Source organism: Delphinus delphis, chromosome 8 (genome assembly GCF_949987515.2).
Source record: "Delphinus delphis chromosome 8, mDelDel1.2, whole genome shotgun sequence".
NCBI classification, from domain to species: domain Eukaryota; kingdom Metazoa; phylum Chordata; class Mammalia; order Artiodactyla; family Delphinidae; genus Delphinus; species Delphinus delphis.
Window position 1 is genome coordinate 46,553,203 of NC_082690.1, and position 20,570 is coordinate 46,573,772.

Consider the following 20,570-nt stretch of genomic DNA (forward strand, 5'->3'; position numbering starts at 1 on the left):
GGAATACGTATAAGTGCCGGGATAACTGTATGACAGAGTTTCAAGGTCTCATAGAATCACCACAAGCATCTCATCTATCTCATCCAACAGAGACATGCCAGAAGGCTTCCCAGAGGAGGTGTCAACCGAGAGTATAACGGATGGGTAAGAATTGGCTAGAAAAAGAACCAGGACTAAAGCCTAGGGAATACCACATGCACAGGAACAGGGATGCGAAAGAACCTTTAAGGACACAGAGAAACAACAAATGATTCTGTTTGGCTGGAGGGAAGAGGGCCTCGTCCTGACCAGAGGATGCCACCTGGCACTCACCTGTGCCAGCCTTTGTATCCCAACCAAAGGAAATGGTCAGTAGCAGGCACGTGACCCAAGGAGGACCAACAATAATCTCCTGGAGACTTTTCTTCCACATCTATTTTTTAATTTATTTTTATGTCATTTATTTATTTATTTTTGGCCCTGCTGCCCAGCTTGCGGGATTTTAGTTGCCAACCAGGGATTGAACCTGGGCCACAGCAGTGAAAGTGTAGAGTCCTAACCACTGGACTGCAAGGGAATTCCCCCACATCTATTTTTTTTTTTAATCTTCATTCATCTGAGGTTTGTGAGAGTGGAGGCTGCCAGGGCCATCTCGCCACTACGTGGAGAAGACTTTTCCGGGGCGAGAGCCAAGATGCAGCAGGGAGAGACAAAGAGAACCAGAGACAGAGGGGAGCACACAGAGGACCCAGTCTGAAACTGGCTCCAGCCACGCCGGAATTCAGGATTTATATATCTTGGCCTTTTCAGTTATACGAAGCAATAATTTTGTTTTCTTGCTTAGATTCTGTTTTTTTTTTTCTTTCCGTTTTTTTGGTTCTAATACAGTGGATCTGAGATACTTCTGGGCCATCCAGGTGAGGATGTCCAAAATGTGTCTACAGCTCAGGAGACAAGTCAGGAAGCATCAGTGAATTTGGAAATATCACCATGGGAGTTGAAACCTCGGGAGGGAACGTCATTGTTGCTGGGGGTACACGAGTGAAAAGGCAGCTGACTTATGTCCGAGTCCTGGAGAGAACAGAGAGAGGAACCCAGCCAAGAAGACTGAGAAGGAACCATCGGAGAGGGAGAGGGAAGTTGACACCAGAAGCTGAAGGAGGACAGCATAAAGGAGAGGGACTGCTCATAGGGCCAAATGTCACAGAAAAGCCAGAAGGATACCCCCTCGTAGGAAAACTGGAAACACACACCCTGCCCCAGGCTGTGAGGGAGAGGAAGGTAATTGCCATAAGAGGGGTCAAAGTGTAATTGAAGGTCAAAGGGCAGATTCTACAACCATTTCCATTTTCATCTTATCTCACACATTGCCAGTCCCTCCCCGCTTCTCTTGGTTTCCGAGCTGACTTCTCTCCTTCCTCTCCCCTGGCTTCTTGTCCTACCTTCTCCAAGTTCCGTGGTGATTCTTCATTCTCTAGGCAGCCTCTTAAATCTTAGTGTTTCTCAAGGATCTGGCACTCGCTTCTCTTCCTGCTGCGCTCTCTTCTCAGGCACGCCGTTCATTTACCAGCCCTGTGACAGCCCGTGACTATTAACCCCCTGGTACAATCCCAGCATCCCCAAACCCACATCTACAGCCCGGGAGCTGCTAAAGCTGTGCTGTCCAGGGGGACTTCGTCCCTGAAGAGACCTCAGATATGTCCATGAAGGATTATGACTAGAGATCTCCCCTGAGAGGGGGGCCAGGCACCACCAGGGCCACCACCTGCAGATAAGCATGTTGAGCAGTGCACAGAGATGCCCAGTTGAAACCCAGCTGGGCTGAAATCCAACCTGTGCTCCACTCTCCAAGCCACTGTCTGGGGCCGAGCTGTGTCTCCTGGCAGAAGGGCTGTCATTTCCTCATTAGCACAATGGTACTGTCTACTTGCCAAAGCCACACCCCAGCAAAGCTCCTACCGCCCAGACAGGTGCCTTTTCTAGTTAATACAAAGATGGATTTTGGACCAACTGAGGCTCAGGGGACCCAGGAAACAATGAGTAAGGGGAGATCTTTCCAGAGAGCAGAACAGGAGGCTGGCAGATGAGATAACCAAGGAATTTACTCCTTTGAGGTGGTAGGGAATCTTCAGAAGTCCTGTCCGGAGGACTGGTCATTGTGTCAGGCCAGGGACTGTGCCATTTTTCCATTCTCTCCTTTTCCAACAGTGTGTATAGTGGTCCTCCTGCCCCTACTCTGCCACTGCATACTGAGCATGTCAGGAGGGGCAGAGATGACTTGGCCCTGGAGCGTTTAGACCACTGGACAGTAAGGATATCCAAATGTGAAGGCACGCACTGCCCATCATTTAGAGAGCCCAGCTTTCAAGTTGGTCAAGACTTTGGGGTTGTCTCCCTCGAGAAGGGGGTGTATTCTTTGTAAAAGCGCAAGGGTATTTATGGTTGTCAAATGGTGTGCTGAGGCCAGGTTCAAGTTGCTAGCTAAAAGGTTACATTTCTCAGCCTCCCGTACTTACATGAGGCCATTTGATTAAATTTTATCCAATAATGTGTAAATAGAAGTTGCTGGGTATGACGAGCTTAAAAAGAAGATAGACAGTTGCTGATATAGGCACTGTTTTATTTTTTTTTTTAACCTTCCACTCTTTCTCCTTCTTCCTGCCTGGAATGCAAAGATGATGGCTGGTGCTCTAGCAGCCATATCTGACTATGAGGCAGTTCCAAGATGGAAACTATACACTAAAATGGTGAAGCAGAAAGACAGAAGGGTTCCTTGGCTCCTAAAAGATACCATGGAACCAACACACCAGTTCTTAATGTTAAGTACAATCAACTATTATCTTGTTTAAGCCACTGTTTTTTTTTTCTGGTTTTTGATTCTAGTAACTAAATGTAATTCCTAACAAATACTCTATAAGTATGCAGAAATTCCCAAAGTTATTTCTCTGTAGTTGAGATCTCTCCCATTAACTCCAAAGCTGGCCTCTAGCCGGATGTACCAGCTGTCTTGAACTCATCATTTTCAAAATCAGGGACCTCCCTGGTGGTCCAGTGGGTAAGGCTTCGCGTTCCCAATGCAGAGGGCCCGTGTTCGAATTCATTATCACTATGTCTAAGCCCATCCCCTTTGAGTCCATTCTCCAACTTGGGGTGTGTGGGGATGAGTAACTGAAGAGCTGACAAGCAATGAGCACTGGGCCTCAGGAAGAGGGCCAGGTGCCAGGACCGCTGCCTGAGAGTTCAGAGAGGATGGGCTCGCAGCCACACACCGGGACCCTTCCTGGGCTAAAACCCCACTGGGGAGTCACTGCAGGTCAACTTGCTCCAGACCAAGGATCTAAGGGAAATAAATACCCGTTGTGGGCAGAGGAGACAGGAACGGCCTCTCAGGAGGCCCCAGGTGATTTTTATGAGAGTGGATAAAGTACAGGCCAGGTATTACTGTTGGAAATGTCTAGCAATATTTTATCAGGAATTGACCCTGGAGGAAACATTGGAAGAACCTCTTAATCATGTCACATAGGTGGCAGCCAGGAAACGGCATGTTCTCAGGTTTGTTGGGCCTGAGTGAGAGTGAGGGCATGTGTGTAGCGTGTGTGTGAATGTATGGTATGCTGTCTGTGCTCTGGATGTGTGAGGTTTGTGCAGTGTGCTCAGTGTAAACGTGTACACGCAGGTACCCGCTATGTGTGAAGGGTTAGGGTTTGGAGGGTGGTGGTGAGCAGAAGAGTGAGGGAGGCTGGTGTGCCTTCCCCTTAAGGGAACATCTAGGACTGTGAGAGTCTACCAGCTATCTCGCACCCTCCTGTCTACACACCCCTGTGGGCCCTACAGAAGCTTATGAGGTAAGGGTTAACATCGCTCCTGTTTTTCAAGTGAGGAGACTTAGGCGCAGAGAGGCAGAATACCCCCAAAAAGAATTTCTTTCTCGAAGCTGTCAATAAGCCAGGCTTTCCACGTGAGACCTGTGTGGACGCAGAAGCTCAGAGGGAGAGGAGACGATACCTGTTATTAAAGTGTTAGCGTCCACTTGTCCATCAGAGGCTCTTGCATCCCAGTTACGCACTTCTCCATTCATTTATTCATTTGTTCTCTGTTTGCTCAGTCTCAAACTCAAATTCAGGCCCTCCTGCACATCAGGCCCACTCACCTGGCTGCGTGTCAGAGAGACAAGGTGAGAGGGCTGGGAGCCCAGAAGTGGCATGAAAAGGACAAAATGGCACTAGTGGGAAGTGAGTGGAGGAAAGGGGATTGAGGAAGAGAGAGTGGGCAGAACTGAATTAAATTCTGAATACCTGTTAAGCTTTCTTTTCTTTACATTCAGACTCTACCTGATTGAATTCCAGGACCCTGGAGTTTACGTTCAAAATGTCTTCTAAAATTAGCACGCACAGCCCTGCACCTATGCAGCATCCTCTGAAGTTACCGAGGGGCCCACCCCTGCCCTTCTCAGCTGCCTGCTTCCTGAGGTTCTCCCAGCCGGGAGGAAGCGGGAGTTACCAAGCCGGGTTCTGACCTCAGCTCTGTTGAGAGAGAGCTGGGTGGCTCTGGACAAGTGACTCGCTCTCTGGGTCTCCATTTATCCCAAGTGAAGCTAGCAGGAAAGTGAAGCTGGGCTTTGGTGGGAAAGCGCAAGTACTCATGTGACACAGTGTCAAGTTCCGTACAGAGGACATTGTTGGTGACAGGGCAGGGCCTGTGAGCTTCTGACCCCATAACCACTGTTCCTTGTCCTTTTGACTTTCCAAGTGCTTTCTCGTCTAGTTTGTTAGATCCGTAGGTCTTCTCTTCAAGACCATCCTGTTCTGAGCAAAGTGAAGTTTTGGAGAAGTTTTTAGGTTTGCCAGAGGCCTCAGAATAAGTCAGTGTAGAAACTAGAAATCAGACCCAGGATCCCCAGCCAGGGATCCAATCATTTCTTCCTTCCTTCTTTCCATACGTATTGTGTACCTTCTGGGTACCAGGTGCACAGCAATAAACTGGAGCCGGTGCCTGCCGGCAGGGAGGTGCCGTGCAGTGGGGAAGAGAGGCAAGTCCACGCAGTGTCAGTGACAGTGATAAGGTGGGCCAACCAGCCAGCTGCAGGGATGCAGAAGAGGGTCCCTCCACCTCGGCCTGCCGGGACACTGGGAGTCACTCTGTGCTTGCCTGAGTGTGCATCGCAGTGGGAGGAGCGAGGCTTGGCACTCAGCCCTGCCAAGATGCTGGCCCCAGGGCTCCATCCCAGCCGGCCTCACTCTGGCCTCCCCATCTCCAGCTTCCCCATCGCCCCCAGACGTCCAGGTAAGCCCCAACCTCCATTCCCTCCAGGAACCTTTGCTTGCAGGCCCAGCAGGCCTCTGCACACCCCTAGGCCCTGCAGGGATCAGGGTCAGGTGTTAGGTTGAGAAGGTGCACACTTGCTTCCCTTTTAGTCTCAGCTACTGGAAAGGGCCACTTGGATTTCTGGGAGAATTTTATCCCCTTCCCTGCATGTCATTCATGAGTTTTCTTTATCATTTCATTTTTAACAAAATTTGTAGGTTACTCAAATCTGCTCCCAACGTCAAAGCTCTCAAAACATTCTTTGGATTCTGTTGTGGTGAAAAAGTCCTCTCGACAGCTGGCCCCAGAGTTCCTCTTTGAGAGGGAACTACTTTTGTTTTGAGAAAATACTTTAAGCACCTCGGGGTAGAGGGTGAGACTGAAAGGAACTCAGCCACAAAGCCACTGGGGGAAGTGGCCTCTGAGAAAAAGAGCTTTGCTCTGCTCTGGAGACGGAGGGGGATGACACAGAGGGAAAGAGACCGGAAGGAGGGAAGCAGGGGAGAGAATTCAGAGTAAAGCCCAGGGTGGACATGGAAGCAGTCAGCAGAGGTTGATAAAAAAAACTTTCAGTTATAAGATGAATAAGGTGTGAGTATTTAATGTATAACGTGGTGACTAAAACTGGAAACACTATTGTATAAGTGAAATTTGCTAGGAAAGTAGAACCTAAAGGAGGTGAATATGTGAGGTGATGTATGTGTTAATTAACTCGACGGGGGAGAAGTTCTTTCACAGTGTAGACATGTAGTGGATCATCCTGTTGTACTCTTGAAATATCTTACAATATTATTTGTCAACTATACCTCAATAAAGCTGAAAACAATTTTAATTAAAAATAATTTTTAAAAGAGTGAACCCAGGTGTATAGACCGTAAAGTTCCCCCAGAACAGGGTGGAGTCCAGACCCTGACCCCAGAGATCGTTTCCTGCCAGGAAATTGTTAAGAACAGGGATGCCCAATGCAGAACTTGAAAGCGTTCATTGCTGTGGTGTAAACCCGTCCGTCTCCTCCCAAAACTTCAAGCAAATTCTATCACATTCATGAACACTTTTTTTTTTAACATCTTTATTGGGGTATAATTGCTTTACAATGGTGTGTTAGTTTCTGCTTTATAACAAAATGAATCAGTTATACATATAAATATGTTCCCATATCTCTTCCCTCTTGCGTCTCCCTCCCTCCCACCCTCCCTATCCCACCCCTCCAGGTGGTCACAAAGCACCGAGCTGATATCCCTGTGCCATGCGGCTGCTTCCCACTAGCTATCTACCTTACGTTTGGTAGTGTATATATGTCCATGCCTCTCTCTCGCCCTGTCACAGCTCACCCTTCCCCCTCCCCATATCCTCAAGTCCGTTCTCCAGTAGGTCTGTGTCTTTATTCCTGTCTTACCCCTAGGTTCTTCATGACATTTTTTTCCCTTAAATTCCATATATATGTGTTAGCATACAGTATTTGTCTTTCTCTTTCTGACTTACTTCACTCTGTATGACAGACTCTAGGTCTATCCACCTCATTACAAATACCTCAATTTCGTTTCTTTTTATGGCTGAGTAATATTCCATTGTATATATGTGTCACATCTTCTTTATCCATTCATCTGATGATGGGCACTTAGGTTGTTTCCATCTCTGGGCTATTGTAAATAGAGCTGCAATGAACATTTTGGTACATGACTCTTTTTGAATTTTGGTTTTCTCAGGGTATATGCCCAGTAGTGGGATTGCTGGGTCATACGGTAGTTCTATTTGTAGTTTTTTAAGGACCCTCCATACTGTTCTTCATAGTGGCTGAACCAGCAGTGCAAGAGTGTTCCCTTTTCTCCACACCCTCTCCAGCATTTATTGTTTCTAGATTTTTTGATGATGGCCATTCTGACTGGTGTGAGATGATATCTCATTGTAGTTTTGATTTGCATTTCTCTAATGATTAGTGATGTTGAGCATTCTTTCATGTGTTTGTTGGCAGTCTGTATATCTTCTTTAGAGAAATGTCTGTTTAGGTCTTCTGCCCATTTTTGGATTGGGTTGTTTGTTTTTTTGTTATTGAGCTGCATGAGCTGCTTGTAAATTTTGGAAATTAATCCTTTGTCAGTTGCTTCATTTGCAAATATTTTCTCCCATTCTGAGGGTTGTCTTTTGGTCTTGTTTATGGTTTCCTTTGCTGTGCAAAAGCTTTTAAGTTTCATTAGGTCCCATTTGTTTATTTTTGTTTTTATTTCCATTTCTCTAGGAGGTGGGTCAAAAAGGATCTTGCTGGGATTTATGTCATAGAGTGTTCTTCCTATGTTTTCCTCTAAGAGTTTGATAGTTTCTGGCCTTACATTTAGGTCTTTAATCCATTTTGAGCTTATTTTTGTGTGTGGTGTTAGGGAGTGATCTAATCTCATACTTTTACATGTACCTGTCCAGTTTTCCCAGCACCACTTATTGAAGAGGCTGTCCTTTCTCCACTGTACATTTCTGCCTCCTTTATCAAAGATAAGGTGACCATATGTGCGTGGGTTTATCTCTGGACTTTCTATCCTGTTCCATTGATCTATCTTTCTGTTTTTGTGCCAGTACCATACTGTCTTGATTACTGTAGCTTTGTAGTATAGTCTGAAGTCAGGGAGCCTGATTCCTCCAGCTCCTTTTTTTGTTCTCAAGATTGCTTTGGCTATTCGGGGTCTTTTGTGTTTCCATACAAATTGTATCACATTCATGAACACTTTAAATGAGAGTTTTAAAACTTGAAATATACTGGACATACAATATTATGTTAGTGTCAGGTGTACTACATAGTGATTTGACATTTGCATACATTATGAAATGATCACCATGATAAGTCTGGTAATCATCTGTCTCCATACAGAGTTATTACAATATTATTGACCAAAGTCCTCATGCTGTATTTTACATCCCTGTGAATTATTTTATAACTGGAGGTTTGTTCCTCTTAGTCCACTTCTCCTATTTCACCCCCCAAACTCCCTCCCCTCTGGCAACCACTCGTTTGTTCTCTGTATCTGTGAGTCTGTTTTCACTTTGTTTTGTTTTTTAGATTCCACTTATAAGTGGAATCATATGGTATTTGTCTTTCTCTGTCTGACTTATTTCATTTAGCGTAATACCCTTCTACCATCCAGGTCCATCCATGTTGTTGCAAATGACAAGATTTCATTCTTTTTTATGGCTGAGTAATATTCCATTCTGTGTGTGTGTGTGTGTGTGTGTGTGTGTGTGTGTATGTTCATATCTTTTTTATCCATTCATCTATAGATGGACATTTAGGTTATTTCAATGTCTAGGCTGTTATAAATAATGCTGCTATGAAAATAGGGGTGCATATGTCTTTTTGAATTTGTGGGTTTTTTTCTTAAGGTAAATACCCAGAGGTGGGATTGCTGGATCACATGGTAATTCTAATTTTTTGAGGAACCTCCATACTGTTTTCCATAGTGGCAGCACCAATTTACAATCCTACCAGTGGTGCACAAGTGTTCCCTTTCTCCACATGGATTTTAAGACCCTGAAGAAGGGGCGGAGTTGCTTTTCCGGATCAGTGTCATGGAGACAGAAGTATTCGTGAGAAGGTGAGCTGCCCTCACGCCCTGGGAACTTGCAACATTCTTCGGGACAACTTTGGACTTCTGCAAAAGAATTGTAGTTTGAAGAGGCCCAAGTTGACGTGTGAATTCAAATAAACACTAAGCAATTAATTCAACAAACGACTGAGGGTGTTGGACCAAGAATCTAACTTGATATAACCACGCGTGTGAGAAGCATCAATTCTCTGTGCTTCGCAAGGTGCCTTTTCTCAAGCTTGTCTCACTCCTCTCACACACTTTAGGCAGAGAGGCTGGTGCCCCTTTTATGGGTGCAGAAGAGCTGCCCCCTTGCCAAGCCCTTTCAGCCTGCAACCCTCAGCCTGGCAGGAGACAATGATCCTCCCGCAAGGCTCGCCGGGATTAGGAACCAGACAGCTTGCTGGGCTCTGGAACTTAAGAAACCTGGAACATGAGCATTATGAGAGGGCATGGGGGAGGGACGATTTGTTTGAAGTTCTAAAAACTGCTTTGCTCTGCTTGGAGTTTGGAAAGAAACCACGTGTCTGGCACTTTTGTGGTTTCCCAGCATGCATTTTGGCGGAGAGTTCACAGGCTCAAACATCTCCAATGAACAGTGGGCGTTGATGTCGCCTCCCAGCTCTCCCCTGGGCTGCTGAGAGCCCCCACGCTCCTGGCGCAAGACAAAACTCGGGGGCTCCGCCTCTTCCCACGTCTCAGGAGGCCCCAGGTTCTGCTCCAGCTCTCCTCTCGCCAGGCTGCCCTGCTGGCCTGCGCACCAGGGCCCTGGGTGGGACCTAGTGGGCGGGGCTCGTGCTTGTGCCCAGGGCTTACCCGACGAAGGCCCGCCTTGTTCAAGGGCCAGAACCTGTGAGCTGATGCGGCTATTTTCATGCTCTAAGCCTTGGGTTCCTCTCTCAGATTTTCTCTGACCTGTGAGTTCTCTTTAGTGGGGAAGAAGGTATCTTAAGCTCTTGGGGGAGGAGTAACTTCCTAGCTGTGATCCAGGCACCAAACGGCTCCCTATACCCGACTTCTCTCCAGGGACTTGCTACCTCCACACCCGAAACCAAGGGCAGAAGCCTTCCTGGCTCGGCTCCCTCTGTGAGACACATCCCCCCAGAGCTGGAGGAGGGGGGAGGGAGGGCTGAAGCGCCTACGTCCTGTGTCTTACCGGCCACATAAACACCTCAAAAGCAACCTCTCTTCTAGAAACTTGCACAGATGAGGTTGATATAATACGTCTAATAAATACACGGATGTGAGGCTTCTAACCGTCGCCTCTTTGTGCTTCAAGATCAAACAGGCAAACTGAACCCCGCTATCTCCATGAGCTCATGTGCGCTTAGGGTAAGAAATGAGAGCTAATAGCACCCAGCAGCCTCTGACTGGGAGTGCACAGTCCAGACAGTGTGTGCCTGGAGCGTGGTCCCCGCTGACAGTTGAGGGGCAAGACCTGGGTGCCCACAGAGCCCAGGACGGGTGGAGCCCCTGCGGGGAGATGACCCTGAGAGACGCTGCAGAAGCCAGAGGACACACGTGGCCTTGCTGGCCCCAGAGGCGCCCAGGTCACCTGCCTGAGCACATCAGGGAGTCCTCTGTGCAAGGGGCTTCCCCCAACTCTCCCCCCAACGTACTATGACACCCATTTCTTGCAAGTCGTCTGTTACTCGGGGGGAAAATCCAGTCAGTGGCTGGTCACAGATACCGGAGCCAGGCAGATGTGCGGCGTTTCTGAGGGTGGGGTTGGGGGCAGGGGGGCAGGACAGTGGGAGGCTGCTGGACGACACATTTTCCCAAGCCTGGGCCTCTCCGTCTTTACCGCCGAAGGGCCGACTCCATGGCAGGGAGCGGACAGTTCATCGTGTCCACCGGGCTGAGACTCGACCTCGCCTAGCGCTTCCTGCCAGCCCTCCTGACAGCCAGACAGGCTGCTGGGAGAGGGACCTCACCCAAAGTAAACACAAAGAAAGGCTTTTGCGGAGAGGAGTGTGGAGCCCAACTCGGTGGAGACTCGCGGAGGCCCCGTGGGAACGGATGTCGACTTGTGGCTCGGAGACCCGGGGTCTGGGTTTGTGCCCCATGGATTCCGCCCGCGGGCTTCCCGAGGCCGGCCGCGGGTCACCGAGGGGAGCCGGAGCCCTTGCTCAGCACTGAGACCATCACTCGTGGAGCGCGGGTGCCACCTGGTGGCCAGATCTGGCGTGACCGGTGTGACCAGCGACCAGAGAACCCGGGAACCACTCTGAGACAGGAATCACCAAGGTCACCACTACGGTGACTGTAATAACGGCAACACCTTATCCACACCCCACATCTTTTCTGCCATCCTGTACTCCGTCCCCTCTGGGTTTTGGGGAGATCGGTCCTTCCGTCGTCACAACTGTATTAATTACAAAAGGGGTAACCTCTACATCAAAATAACAAGAACCTCCACCATAGGCGCACACTTTCTGCCATGCCCTGAGCTAGACACAAGGGGTTAAAAATTACCAAGCTGTGGTCCTTTCCTTCAAGGGACTTAGATGCTCAGATATTTACAATTAACCAAAATACAAGACAGAGGGTGACAAAAATATTCAGCTGTGGGAGCGGAGATGAGGTGACAACTTGCTGAACATCAAAATTGAGCTTAAAATGGAGGCATTACTGAGGCTCTGAAATATGGATAAGAATTCAGCAGGTGACAAAGGGAAGGACATTCCAAGCAGAGGGACTGGCCAGGCAAAGGCAAAGACCAGTGAAAACACACAGTAGGTCCAGGAAACAGCAACTGTAGAATTTTGTGAGAGGGGGCAATGCAGGAAAAGATAAAACTTAAAAGGCAACATGGGGATGAGTCAAGGTGTGCCTTATAAGCTAGGTGCTGGGTTTGAACTTTTCTCCTGGGGGCTAAAACAAACCACTGAAGGGTCTGAAGCAAGGAAATAACTAGGTTGATTTTTTAAAGATCTATTTAAGAGACAAGTATGCAGGGAGGCTGATTAGGGAAAATGGTTGCAGCACGAGTGACAAGACAATTCATTCAACAGCCAATAGACATTGACAGGCCTGGATGTGCCAGGCGCTGTTCACACAAAAAAGCCCTTCCATCGTGGAGCTTAGGTTCTGGAGCACAATGAGGGAGGGGTAGGAGGGATGCAGAGAAGGAGATAGACGCAAGGTATTGCAGAATTTGAATCTCCAGGACTTGACGATCAGTGGGTTAGGAAGAGGGAGAACTTAGAGGTTGAGCCTAGGTGACGGGGAAGAGTGAGGCCCCTCAAGGCTGCGACAGAGGAGTCAAGGGCAGGTCTGAGGGGGAAGGAAATGAGTCTGCTTTTGGATGTGATCAGTAAACAGAACAAGTAGCTATGAAGCAAAAACTCCACAGAACCAACATTACTTTACATTACATTACATTACATTGCAATGACCCACCTCCCCAGTCCCATGAAAAGTCAGACTAGGTTTCCTAGGAAATTCTCCTGCCATCAGAGGTTAAAATTGTATTGAATATTGGGACTTCCCTGGCAGTCCAGTGGTTAAAACTCTGTGCTTCCGATGCAGGGGGCACTTGTTCCACCCCTGGTCGGACAGATCCCACATGCCGTGTAGCACGGCCAAAAGAAAAAAAAGAAAAATAAGTAAAATAAATAAATAAAATAAAATTGTATTCAATATTGATTGTCAAGATACAAATCTCCACAAACAGATTCATTAAATGTTTGCTGAACCAGCCTATGGAAAGTGCTTGCTAATGCTTTTTAAGTGTTTCATGTGAAAGAAGCATCATTCCCAGTGCTTTTCCTCCAGTTACCTTCTTTAACCCTCGCAACTCTCTGTGGGCTCTGCACTGGGCTCAGGTCACACAGTTAGCAAGGGCAGGGCCAGCCAGTATCTGCAGGAAGGTCACAAAGCCCTTGAGGGGAGTCTTCTACCTTCTCCCCAGGTGAGGGCTGCACGCAATGGACACAAGCTGGCCTGGAGTCACGTCTGGCCACTTTCCCATGTGGTCAGTCTGTTTGAAGCTTAATTAGAAGAGGCTTCAGGCCCTTCCTGTTTGGTGGCAGTTTAGGGAGGTAAGATATCAAAAAGCTAGGAAAAGCAGATGTAGGAGAAATAAAGAGACAGCCCTGAAGTAGCATTCCAGGGAAAAGAGGGGTACTATTGTTCTTCCTCTTTGGGGATGATGAAAAAAATGTGGATTTCAGTGGTGGTGTGAAGGCACGAAGCTCTGACTTCTAGAGGATCAGACTCTCAGGTGTGCCCGCCAGCGGCACTGGCAGCACCGGGTCGTGGGGAATTACCTGCACAGTTCTCCAACTGGAAGGCAGCCAGTAGAGTAAAGAAGCCCGTGCATGCAAGGTTCTGATTCTGGGTTTGTACCATTGTCCAGGATCAATGATTCTGCAATCCTATTTTAGACATGGGGGAATTCAATTTCTTGTTTTTGGCAGTTCTAACTTCCCACTATTCTTATTCCTGCTGTCATGTTGAAAAGATTGTTTAATCACTATAAAAGCATTCAAAACAATACTGAAAAAAAAATCTGAGTGAAACCTTTATGATAATAGTAATACTAATATATCCCTAAAATAGTCCCCAGAAAATTTAAAACCATCTGCAATTGATAGGGATTACTTCACCAGTATGGGGAATAAATATGGTCATATTACCTACGTTTTTTCTTTTTCTTTAATTTTTATTTTATTTTTTGAATGGGTAAAGAAGATGTGGTACATATGTACAATGGAATATTATTACTCAGCCATAAAAAAGAATGAAATAATGCCATCTGCAGCAACATGGATGGACCTAGAAATTGTCATACTGAGTGAAGTAAGTCAGAAGGAGAAAGACAAATATCATATGCTATCATTTACATGTGGAATCTAAAAAAATGGTACAAATGAACTTACTTACAAAACAGAAATAGAGTCACAGATGTAGAAAACAATCTTATGGTTATCACAGGGGTAAGGGGAGGAGGAATAAATCGGCAGATTAGGATTGCCTATGTTTTTTCAATTGATTTCTCTCCTGCTATGTTTCAGAAACTCTTATGCACTAGAGATACATCAGTGGATGAAACAAAGATTTCCATCCTGTGGGGCTTACTCTCTCTGACAGGGGAAGATAGTGAAGCAATAGATTTACTAAATAAGTAAGTAATTTAACATGTTGAATGATGTTAGTGTTAAGGATATTTTTTTTAAAGTAGAGGTGGGTCTTCCCTGGTGGTGCAGTGGTTGAGAGTCCGCCTGCCGATGCAGGAGACACGGGTTCGTGCCCCGGTCCGGGAAGATCCCACATGCCGCCGAGCGGCTGGGCCCGTGAGCCATGGCCACTGAGCCTGCGCGTCTGGAGCCTGTGCTCCGCAACGGGAGAGGCCACAATAGTGAGAGGCCCACGTACCGCAAAAAATAAAAAGTAGAGGTGGTTATATGGGTCTGAGATGCTAAGGTGGGGTAGGCCTCATGGAGAACATGACATTTAAGCAAAGCCTTGAAGAAGGTGACTCTGGCCTTCACAAAGCCACAGAAGTCCTAGAACATCTTCTAGGACAACAGGTGTCCAATACCTTACATTTACACCACTTAGATGGTCTTCTCCGGTGGTGCTTCATAGAACAAATTTTTACTCCAAAATGACCTGCTGAGTACTTACACCAAAAAGGAGCAGTATAAATGTTACTATAAATGTTAAATTCAGCTCCCAGAACTTCTACAGCTAGGGTTATAGTCCGAGTAACAGCTTCATAGAATACCAAGGCTGGTGGTACATCTGTGGGTCTCAGATCACTTGGAGACGTGACCTTAGTGTTTATTAGATTTATCTATGTGAAGTTCCCAGGAGGACACACGGCACCCAGAAAAGGCTTAGCAAGTTTTAACGAACGTTGCTCCTTATTTTCCTGTATCTTACACAACCACCCCTTTGGGTTCAGGCACATGGCTTTAAGAAATCTCATATGGCCCCAAGAAAAGCCTACATTTAGGACCACTGAGATGACCATAGGCCTACAGTCCCCAGTAACTATAAGAATTACTCTTTCAAGATTGAGAAAAATCCCTTAGCACCCAGTATTGTGTATAGACAGTAGGCACACAATAAATGTTTCCATAAATAATACATGTTCTGCTTCCAGTAATGGTGGAATAGATAATTCTTTCTTCCTGTTCTTTGGCTTGCATAATCTCTATTGATCTATCTTGAAGTTCAGTAATTCTTTCTTCTATTGTTTTCTCCAGTGAATTTTTAATATATAGGTTATTGTTCTTTTCAACTCTACAATTCCCATTTGGTTCTTTGTAAAAAGTCTATCTCTTTATGATATTCTCTATTTGATGCAACATTGTCATCATAGCTTCCTCTTTAAAAAAATTTTTTGGCTGCGTTGGGTCTTCGCTGCTGCGCGCAGGCTTCTCATTGCGGTGGCTTCTCTTGTTGTGGCTCAAGGGCTCTAGGCGCACAGGCTCAGTAGTTGTGGTGTACAGGCTTAGCTGCTCCACGGCATGTGGGATCTTTCCAGACCAGGGATCGAACCCGTGTCCCCTGCATTGGCCAAATAAAACCACTGTGCCACCAGGGAAGTCCCCTTTATTTCTTTTAAGCAAGCTTTCCTTTACTGTGAAAATATTTATAATGGCTACTTTGAAGTATTTTCCTCCTAAATCTGACATCTGATCACTATCACAGTTTCTGTTGCCTGTTTTTGCTTTTGTCCTTCCAGTATATGGGTCATACTTAACTGTGGGGTTTTTTTGTTTTTGTTTTCGCCTAATTAATTTTGATTCCAAACTGGACATTTTAGATAATATACCATAGCCATTCTGGGTCACTGACCCCTCCCCTTCTCCAGGGCTTGTTGTTCTTATTTGCTTAGCGACTGGCTGAATTATTTTAGTGAAATCTATTTCTCCCCCAGAGTATTAAGCCTCTGATGTCGTTTCTCAGGGAGGTGTAGCTTTGAGTACGCCCCCTGACCCTGGGATGACAGTGGTACTGATAGATCTCCCTTCCATCTTTCCCTGACTCTGGCGCTGGAGTGGGGGCAATGGCAAGCTTCTCTTGGAACAACACTTTCACTCTAGGAGGCAAGTGCTCAGTGGGGGTGGGGAGTAGCAGTAACCTGAGGTCCTCTTGGCTTGCCTTTCATAGCATGGGGAAAAGGCAGTCAGGGCCCCAGTGTTCTCAGCATGCTGCGCCCAAGGTAGACCCTCCTTCCATGAGTGGGGGCTGGATAAAAGGGAACTCCCACCTCTAAATTGCATTTGCCTGGGATTTCGCCTCAGCAACAGGTAGCAGGGGCAGGATGAGAACTGATGAAGTCCTGATACTCCTGGAAGAAAGCCTTCTGGCTGGGAGCTGGGGAGAAAGAGAGCTCTGTGTTCCTGGCTTCAGCAATCCAGAGTGGAGTCTCCAGCCTTGCTGGGCTGGGAGGGGAGAGGGTAGGAGCAGTCTTGGTTCAAATACCCTAGACTTCCTTACTGAAAGATTCACCTTCTTTACTCCAAGTAAAACTCACCTTTTTTGTTGACATTTCATAGCTTTTCTTTAAGAAATATTTCTTAATTTGCTGTTTTTCCTTAGGACGATTTCCAGGGATTTTAAATGCTTGAGCTTTTAAAAATCATTTTCATATTTCATTGGAAAGCAGGTCAGCAAAGGTGCTAATACTCTCATGCCAGAAATCAATCTCCCTAGTTTCAAGAGTTCTTTATATATTGTAGAAAAAGCCGTTTATCAGATATGTATTTTGCAAATATTTTTCTACCAGTATGGGGGTTACCTTTTCATTCTCTTAAACGTGTCTTTTGAAAGGCCAAAGTTTCATATTTTTAAAAATATTTATTTTATTTGGCTGCGTTGGGTCTTAGTTGAGGCACGCACAGGATCTTTCATTGCGGCTTATGGGCTCTTCGTTGCAGTGTGCGGGCTTCAGCGTGCGCAGGCTCTGTTGCCCTGCGGCATGTGGGATGTTAATTCCCCGACCAGGGATCAAACCCGTGTCCCCTGCATTGGAAGGCAGATCCTTAACCACTGGATCACCAGAGAAGTCCCAGTTTCATATTTTGATGAACTCCAATTTATCAAATTTGTTTTTTATGGACTGTACCTTCGGTGTCTTGTCTAAGAAATATTTGCCTAACCTAAGGTCACAAAGATTTTCTACTTTTTCTTCTAGAAGTTTTATAGCTTTAGGTTTCATATTTAGGTCTAGGATACATTTTGACTTAAAATTTTATAGAGTTGACCCTTGAACAACACTGGTTTGAACTGCACAGGTCCACTTGTACGTGGATTTTTTTCGGTAAATACATTCTATAGTACTACATGATCGGTGGCTGGCTGACTCTGTAAATGCAGAACCATGACTGTGGAGGGCTGACTATAAAATTACACACAGATTTTCAACAGCATAGAGGGTCAGCACACCTAACCCCTGTATTGTTCAAGGGTCAACTGTGTATGGTCTGACTTAATTTTTGTAATAAGGGTCAAAGATAGTTTTGGGGTTTTATGGGGTTTTTTGTTTGTTTGTTGCATATGACTACTCAATTTTTCCAGCACATTTGTTGAAAAGATTATCCTTTCTCTACTGAATTCCCATGGCATCTTCGCCAAAAATCAGTTAACCAAATATGTCTAGACTGATTTCTGAACTCTGTATTATGTTTGATTGATCTAATGGCCTATCTTCATAACAATACTAGAATATCTTGCTTATGGTAGCTTTATAATGTTTTAAAATTAGATAGTGTAAGCCCCCTAATTTTGTTGATTCAAAATAGTTTTGGCCATTTTGTATCTTTTGCATTTTAATATACATTTTAGAATTGGCTCGCAAAATTCTAATGCTTTATTTTTTTTTGAGACTTCATTGGATTTTCTAGGCAGATAAGCATGCTATCTGCCATAAAAGGCAGCATTACTTATTGTTTTCCAATTTAGATGGTTTTCTTTCTTTTTCATGTCTTGTTGCAATGGCTAGAAGCTCCTGTACAATGCTGAATAGAAGTGGTAAGAGCAGACATTCATGCCTTGTTAATATTAGAGGGGAAATGCTGAGTCATTCACAATTAAGTATGATGCTAGCTGTGTTATAGATGCTCTTTATTAGAAAATTCCCTTCTACTCCTAGTTTGGAGAAATTCCCTCCTATTCCCAGTTTGCTGAGAGTAATGAAAAATGGATGGTTAGCTATTGTCAAATGCTTCTCCTGGTTCAATTGAGGTGATCATATCTTTTTTCTTTTTTAGTGAGTTAATATGATGAATTACATTGATTGATTTTCCATTGTTAAACCAACCTTGAATTCCTGGGATAAACCCCACTTGGTCATGATGTATTATCCTTTTTTATGTATTATGTTCACTTTGCTAATATTTTGTTTAATTTAATTTTAATTAAATTTTTTAATTAATTTTAATTTTTTGTCTCTATGTTCAGGAGGCATGTTGGACTTTAGTTTTCTTTTCTTGTAATTTCTTTGCCTGATTCTGGTATCAGGAAAATACTGACCTGATACAATTAGATGGGAAGTTTCCCCTCCTCTTTAACTTTCTGAAAGTGTGTACAGAATTGGTGTTATGTCTTCTTTAGATGTTTGGTGGATCTCACCAGTGAACCCAGCTGGTCCGAGAGTTTTGTTTGTGGGAAGGCTTTTAACTAAAAATTCCATTTCTTTAATAAATACAGTGCTATTCAGATTATCTAGTCCTTCTTGCACGAGCTTTGTTAATTTGTATCTTTTGAAGAATTTGTCCATTTCATCTGAATTGTCAAAGTTATTGGAATAAGTTGTTTATAATAGTCAGTGATTACACTTTTCATTTCTGAAGTATCTATGGCGATGATCTCTCTCTTATTCCTGATAGTTCTGTGTTGCTTTTTTTTTTTTTTTCCATTCTGTTTGGCTAGAGGTTTATCAATTTTATTGATTTTTCTCAAAGAACCAGCTTTTGGCTTTATTTTCTCTTGTTTTAAATTTTTATTTCATTGATTTCTGACATTATCCTTATTACTTCCTCTTTTCCTGCTTACTTTGGGTTTAATTTGCTTTTTTCTGGTTTCTTAAGGTGGCAGGTAAAATCATTGATCTGAGAATTTTCTTCTATTTTAATATAGGCAACTATTGTTATAAATTTTCCTCTAGGATTGATTGTCTAATCTGTATCTAATAAATTTTAATGTATTGTGTTTTCATTTTCATTCAGGCCAATATATTTCTAATTTATTATTACTTTTTTTAATTAGAAGCATGTTGTTTAGTTTCCAGATATTTGGAGATTTTCCAGATATGTTATTGATTTCTAATTTTCTTCTTCTTTTGCCAGAGAACATACTTTTGTATGGTTTGAACCCTTTATTTATTATGACTTGCTTTACATCCCAGAATATGGTCTCCATTGGAAATGCTCTGAATGCACATGAAAACAATGTGTGTAGTGCTGTTATTGGGTGGAGTGCTCTATCAAGGTCAATTAAGTCAAGATGGTTGATAGTGTTTTTCAAGTCTTCTAAATACTTACTGATTTTCTGTCTACATGTTTTAACAATTATTGAAGGTGTTGAAAATCCAACTGTATTTGTGAGTTGGTTATTTCCCACTGTAGTTCTATCAGCCTTTTCCTCACATATTTAGAAGTTGTATTGCATATATTTAGGATTGTAATTTCCTCTTGTTGAACTGCCCTCTTTATCATTATAGACAACCATCTTAATCCTTAATCTTGGTAATATTCTCAAGCTCTCAAGCAAAATCTACTTTATTTACTACTACTATAGTACACCTGCTTTCTTTAACTTACTGTTATTGTATCTTTCTCTATACTTTAAGCCTAGTGTCTTTATACCTAAAGTGGGTTTTGAGAAAATAGCATACAGTTGGGCCTTGCCTTCTTTTATTCAATGTGACAATCTCTGCCTTTTTATTGGGTGTTTAGACCATTTACAATCAATGTGCTTATTGATATGGTTGAGCTTACGTCTATTATCCTGCTATTCGTCTTCTTCTTTGTTCCCTTGTCCTTCCTTTTTCTTCCTCCTTTTGGATAAACTGAATACTTACTGATGATTCCACTGTATTTTGTTGTTGCATTATTAGCTAGAACACTTTTGGGGGGTGAGGAGAATTACCTTAGGGCTTATACATCTTTAACTTATCACAGTTTTCCTTCAAGTAATATTATACCACTTCATGTATAGCATGAAAATATTACCATACTATACTTCCATTTTCCCCTTCCTAAACTTTGTGTAATTGTTGTGTGTTTTATTTTTTAATGTGTTATAAAGTCCACGATAAATGGGTACTATTACTGTCTTCAGCAATTATCTTTTCAATAGATTTAATAACAAAAAAAGAGAGCTTTAGTATTTAGCCACATATTTACCATATTTTCACACAGTATTATTTTATATGTTTGAAAGACTTTTAAAAACATTTCTTGTAATGCAGGTCTACTGGTGATGTATTTATTCACCTTTTGGATGTTTGAAAAAGTCTTTATTTTGCCTTTGTTGTTTGAAAAGATATTTTCACTGCATATAGAATTCTAGGTTGACAGGTTTTAGTCTATCTTGTTCCTTTTACTATATTAAAGATGTTGCTCCACTGTCTTCTGGTTCCCATGGTTTTCAATGAGAAGTTTCCTGTCATTTTTATTTGAGCTCCTTTGTATGTGACATGTCCTTTTCCCCTATCTGGATGTGCCAAGATATTTTTTTTAAATCACTGGCTTAAAGCAG